This window comes from Dipodomys ordii, unplaced genomic scaffold, assembly GCF_000151885.1.
Source record: "Dipodomys ordii isolate 6190 unplaced genomic scaffold, Dord_2.0 Scaffold4, whole genome shotgun sequence".
In the NCBI taxonomy this organism is placed as follows: domain Eukaryota; kingdom Metazoa; phylum Chordata; class Mammalia; order Rodentia; family Heteromyidae; genus Dipodomys; species Dipodomys ordii.
The window spans coordinates 5,308,395-5,315,228 of record NW_012267220.1 but is presented as its reverse complement, the minus strand read 5'-3'; positions in this window follow the sequence as shown (position 1 = coordinate 5,315,228).

The window sequence follows — 6,834 nt, the reverse complement described above, 5'->3', positions numbered from 1 at the left end:
ACGGCACAGTAGGGCAGTTTCCATAGATAGTCCTCATTGCTTAGTCTACATGGGTAGCAATTATGGGATTCCTATGATGTGGTGATGGTTACAAAAATCAAAGTCAGGCTTAGAAGTCTACCCTTTAAACTGAAATGTTTCTTTCCTGTGATTTATGTGCCCAAGACGGATTGTGGGTTTGGCATACCATCCATCAGTCTCTATAATAAAAAGTAAAGTGAGTGGAGATTTCAACAACAGGAGATTGCTACAGAAATGTCTCACGGAAGTAAAGCTATAATAATGTCTCCCTGGGCCATCGGACTCCAGGGACTTGGCTGAAGACACAGATTCAAAACTTTGAAATTAGAATATTAGCCTTTGATCTTGAACTAAAAATGTATTTTATTTATTTTTGTTCATCATGGGGCTTGAACTCAGAGCCTGGGTGCTGTCCCTAAGCTTGTTCACTCAAGGCTAGTGATCTTTCACTTTGAGCCTTAACACCACTTCTGGTTTTCTGGTGGTGAATTGGAGATAAGAGCCTCATTGACTTTCTTTCCTGGACTGGCTTTGAACCTCAATCCTCAGATCTCAGCCTCCTGAGTAACTAGGATTACAGGCAAGAGCCACTAGAGCCTGGCTAAAAATACTTTTTTTTAAATTTTCCTTCCCACACTCAGGGTCTGAGTGCTCTACCATTTGAGCCACAGATCCACATCCTACCACGGTAGCCATTTTAAAGTGTACAGTCCAGTAGCATTGAGCACCTACCTCCAGAACTTTCCATCTCCCCAGACTGAAACTCTGTCTCCATTCACGAGGAACTCTTCCTCCTCTTCTATTTTCTGTGGACCTGGACAGTCGTGGTATTCCCTATCAACTGTATGGAAAATGAACTATGCAACTGTGGGCACGGATGGAAGGGGGGAAACTGGGGAAAAGTAGAGGAAGGGGTAACATTGTCCAAAAAGAAATGTAATTATTGCCTGACTTACGAAATGGTAATCCCTCTGTACAGCACCATCATAACAATATAATTATATTTTTTAAAACTTTAACTTTTTTTTTTTAGCGAAAAGAGCTAGAGACATGGCTCCAGTGGTAGATTACTTATTTCGCAAGTACAAGGCCATGAGTTCAAATGCCAGTACAATAGAAAATTTAAAAAAAAATAGAAGCAGTATGGAGGTTCCTCAAAAGACTTCACATAGAGCTCCCCTATGACCCAGCAATCCCACTTTTGGGCATTTACCCAAATGTTTACAAACAAGACCAAGCACAACTATGTTTATTGCAGCATTATTTACCATAGCTAAGATATGGAACCAACCCAGATGCCCCTCAGCTGATGAATGGATCAAGAAAATGTGGTAGATATACACAATGGAATTCTATGCCTCCATCAGAAAGAATGTCATTGCCCCATTTGTCAGGAAATGGAAAAACTTGGAAAAAATTATATTAAGTGAAGTAAACCAGGCCCAAAGAAACATAGGTCCCATGGTTTCCCTTATTTGCAATATTTAGTATATGTATGAGTCAAGTGGAAAAGGTCAGATAATGTGATGTTAGGAAAATGAACCCTTAGATATGTATTCTAATGTTTTTTTCTTCCATGCATGTGTTTCTAATGCATTTATAAGATTATCTCTTTGTTGCTTTGTATGTCCCTCCTCCACAGTATAACCCCTGCTTTCACTATATTTGATGTCAGTATAACTTGTGGAGGAGATGGGGAAAAACAAGTCGTTTAAGGATACAGGTGGACCTGTTGCAATAATGAGAAGTACAAGTTGTCATGTCGAAAATGAGCTTTACAACGTTGGTGTGGAGGGGGGGGAGGATTGAGTGGGGGGGGTGGGGAAGGAGGCTGGGAAGGGATGTGAAGGATAAACAAAGGAGGAGGCTGCAATGCTTGATAAGAAATGTATGCATTATCCTGCCCATGTAATTGTAACCCCTCTGTACAGTATGTTCACAAAAAAATAAAATAAAATTATTTTAAAAAATAGATTAACCATCACAATGAATAAAGAGTCCCAGAACCATCACAAATTTTTTTTCCCTTTCTCTTTGTTTTTGGAGAACAGGAGCAGGAATAAGTCACACATCACAGAAGAGGTTGGCAGTCTACATAGCAGCACAGAGAGGAACTTAGAAAGAACCTTGTATTTATTTCCCAATCTTTTCTCAAAGAACCAACAATCCCACTGAATCCCTGAATGGGATGTTGTATCTGACTTTCTGAAAGAATTTGCTCAGAATGTTCTGGAAACAAACCAAGAAGTTCTTGGCAGTTGTCCTGACCATTATTTTTCCTCCTCAGCTTTTTTTTTTTTTTAAAGATTATTCCTCTTCAGGAAAAGAATGCAAAGATCTCGTAGACCCAATCAAAGTTGAAATGAAATTTCTGTTTTTGCTGTAATGTAATTGTGCAATGACGTGTAAATCCTGCTGGCAGATCATAGAAGGATTGACATGCTGAAAAAGAATGTCTCTAAACTCAGAAAAATCTCATTGAGCACAGTGCAATGTTTCATGTATAAATATGACGAAGTTTTCCAATGCTGGTTTTCTGGAGCAACATAAGATCATTTCTGATCAGCCACTTATCACCCCAGCCCACTGTGCTGTTCCTATAATTGTATGCAGAGAACTTACATCCTGGTATGAGTGGCAATTATGGTAAGTGTTTGCTGCTGTGAACACTTACAAACATCTCCATTTGCTATTTGGATTCACATCTTGGCCAGGCATTCCCTTTATGTGATTTTTCTCTCTCTATCTCTAATAACTTTTTTCTGCTTCTTAATTTACATCTCTCCTTCTGGGCATATGGCCACGAGGGAGGAAGGAAACACACATTGTTGTGGGGTCTGCAGTGCTGGTGATGTCTATTAGCTCTGCTGGTGATCCTTCAAGATCAAGAACACGGGGTGACTTTCAAAAATGTTTCTTTTCTCACAGGACAAGATGGGAAAAAAATTCCAAGACTGGTTGTTGTATTTTTCCCTTTCAGTAAAAGGACATCCTGAGAGTTAGAACAACCCTTTGCTGATCCTAACAGCTAGCAAGTACAAGCAGTGGTAGTATATACCTGTAATCCCAATACCCAGGAGGTAGAGGAGAGAGGATTGCAAGTTTGAGGCCAGCCTGCTCTACTGAATGAGTTTTAGGTTAGCCCGAGCTGCATAGCCCACTCTCTCTCAAAAAACCAAAATGACCATACAATACAATACCAAAAATATGGCAAGTCTAAATGGCTCATTTCCTGGTGCAAATGTTGAGAGACCAAAGATTGGACTGGGAGATCAATGGGGAAAAAAGGGTATTAGCTTATGTGACTCAAGATCTCCCCACCTCCCACTATCTTCTGTTATTCCTGTACTGTGAGAATCAGTTATTAAACATAACTCTGAAATACGAAGGGACAGTCAGAAGTGTGGCTGTGTACCAAACCATGAAGCATTAGACAGGTGGAAGGGAGGTCACGCTCAGATCTGCTTCTCTCCTGGTCGGTAACTGTCAAGCTTCTTGGAGCAAGGTTACTGGAGGGAGGAGGGAAAGCAACTGGAAACTACCTGGCTCTTTTGTAATTATTTATTAAGAATGCAAACCCTCACAAGTGCAAAGTCCACGAGACCCTTAATCTCCAATTAACCAGCACAAAAAGTTGGAAGTACAGTTGTGGCTCAAAGGATAGAGCGCTAACCTTAAGCAAAAAAAGCTCAGGGACAGTGCTCAGGCCCAAGTTCAAGCTCCAAGACCAACACACATGCGCGCATGTGTATACACACACACACACACACACACACACACACGAGTGCAAACTCTTCCTAAGCATTGATGACAGTATTCTTTGAAATGACGCAGGTAACTCAGATTAGTCATCTTTCCTCAATCTTTTCACTACATGTGATGATTGTTAATCCTTAAAGAGGGAGGATTGTGTTGCTTGATATGGGAATGAAAACGCATACTTTTATAACGGTATATCCTCTGCTTCAACCCTTTGAGAGAAAGGAAAGGGTGGAGATTGATTACAGTTGGTTGGTTGGTTCTGACAACATCCAGCTTCACAGCTTAGGATAGGTGGGGAGTTGTTGGTACCGAATTATCTTGGAAAAACAATGTGGCAACATTCTATTTGCAAATGTTCCAATTGCAGAGTTCAGAACTCACCTTCTAACCATGCTGGGAATGCAGACATTATTCTTCCTGGGCGTTTTAATCCCTACCTTTCTATTTGTCCCAAAGATTCCTGGCAAGGAGCCTGGACAAGAGGTTGTTCTCGCCAGACTCCACGCCACGTCAGTGTGCAGGGAGAGTGGATTGTTGCGGATGGAGCTGACCTGGTGTTAGTGAGTCAGATGGCACAAAGTCCCAAACTCAACCTTGCGGCCCTAGTATGCAGGGGAACTCAGTTTCCTCCGCAGAAATCAATTCCAGTTTGTACCACTTTAAAAAAAAATTACTAGCTTACATTAATTATACAGAAGGGAATTTCACTGTTAGGTTTTTTTCTTTGTAAAAATTATATTTTTTAAGTAGTAAGTTGTAGAAAGGAGTTTCCATTCAATAACTTGGTTTTGAAGTCCAATGCATCTTCATCAATACCACCGCTTTCATCTTTCTCCATCTTTCGCACTCCAGCCCCTCCCCTCAGTTTTCTTAATTTCATAGGCTATGAATTGAATATCGGGACTGCATTCTCCACTCCTTCCTCTCTTCCTTTGTTGACCACCCTTCCCTTGATCTCCCCCACTACCTTGCGAGTGCTAGTTTCCTGGTGTTCATGTTGCTGGACTGTGAGTTTTTCCTAAGGAATTAACCATTTGCATTGTCCCCCACAAATGCAGTACTTGGGTTCATACGTTTGTGCACACTTGCATGCAAACCTCAGATGTCTTTACTTGTACACTTAGAAATTCAGTCTAGTTTTCACATATGAGAGAAAAGGTGCATTCATTGGTACATTTCTACACGTTTAGAATACATTCCATTCCATCGTACTCCCTCTATCTGGTTGATAAGCAGAGATCCTTTTTTTTTAAAAAAAAAAAGTAAATGGTATCTATGGAATTAAGAAACACAAAGCCACAAGAAAAAGGAAAAAAATGTAATTTTAATTTTCAAAAAGAGAAACAAGGCAGGTGGTAGAAAAATGTAGTTGGGGGAACTTGAGGTGAACTTGACATAAATCCTTAGTGTAAGTCCTGAGGAGAATTCTGGTACATGGTTTCTGATTTCTTAGAAAATGTAGCAATGATTACAAACAGCGGTGGGTGAGTTAGCATGATCTGTCATTCCAGTTACTTAGGAGGGTGAGACAGAAGGATCATAAGTTGCAAGGTACCTTCCCCCCCCAAAAAAAATGTGTAGCATTGCTAAAAACACATTGTGTCAGGGCTGGGAAGGTGGCTCAGTGGTAGAGTGCTTGCCTCGCATACATGATGCCCTGAGTTCGATTCCTCAGCATCACATAAGCAGAAAAAGCCAGAAGTGGCGCTGTGGCTCAAGTGGTAGAGCGCTAGCTGTGAGGTGAAGAGCTGAGGGACAGTGCCCAGGCCCAGAGTTCAAGCCCCACGACCCACAAAAACAAAAACAAAAAACAAAACTGCATCAAACTGATTCCATCTTCTCTGACAGGATTATCTCAGAGACACACTTAAAATGAGATTCTGACATAGTTTAGTACGTGGGGATATGGTGGACCAAGGTGTTGCTTGCTGAAGAAAACAGAAGAAGAAACAAAACTCAGAAGAAACAAACTCAGATTAGTTTAAGCGAAAGGATTTCAGTGAAGGCTATAGAGCAGATTCCAGACTCTCCCGAAGGGTTAGAAGTAACCAGGCCTCGCTTATCACACACTACACCCCAAAATCAGCGAGCTGGTCTTCGGAGGACCAGGCTGCTTATTAGTGCTGGCATGAAGGCTGCACCATGCACCGCCAACACCATTAGCCCTGATGTCCTCCCAAAGGATAGGAAGCTGTCCCTTACTCTGTCAGACTGGACTCCTTCAAGTCCCAACTTCTTTGCCTCTCCTGCTCCGAAGCTCAGCACGGGTCCTGGTGGAGTCCAGAGGCTCTGCTCACACCCTAGAAACAGAGGGGCAACTCGAAGGGAGTGGCTACTATTCTTTACCTTTTGTAGTGGGAAGTGGTGTCTGCCTTCTAAAAGACTCATAAGGCTCGTGAGTTTTTTCCCTAAATTTTTTATTGAAAGACAATATACAGAAAATTACATGACATCAGCTGGCCCATGTCTGTTATCCTTCCTACATAAGAAGCTTTGATTGAGAGGATTGAGGTTAGATGCCAGCCTAGTAGAAAAAGCTTACGGGATTCCTTCTCAACCCATAGCTGGGGACAGTGGCATGCTGTTTTTCATCTCAGCCATTTTGAGAACCCTAAAATAGAGGGGTTGTGGTGTAAGCTTTGGCTGTATAGGACACAAGACTCGATCTCAAAAAGTAACTAGTGCAACAAAAGGTTGGAGATATAGCCTATACTAGCAAGCATGAGGATCTGAGTTCAAACCCCAATACTTATTTTGAAAAGAATAGAAAAACACGTAAATGCTAAGTAGAGAGCTAGATTACTTTTTTTTTCCAAAGTGAGTAGAGATGTAAAGCTTTTACATGCAGAGAATCTAAGGCTGTTAATTCTCCCTGATAGAAAGGGGTTCTGCGGTGGGGCTGACACAAAGAATAGCTCATTTTCTTTTTCCAGGGGCTGAGGGATAGGGTAGTTAGGTAAGTTTATAACTAGTGAAGGAACTTAGCCAAAGTTTGCTAATTAATTAATCTTTTTTAATCTAGGAGGTTTTTTTTTTTTTTACTGGCATACC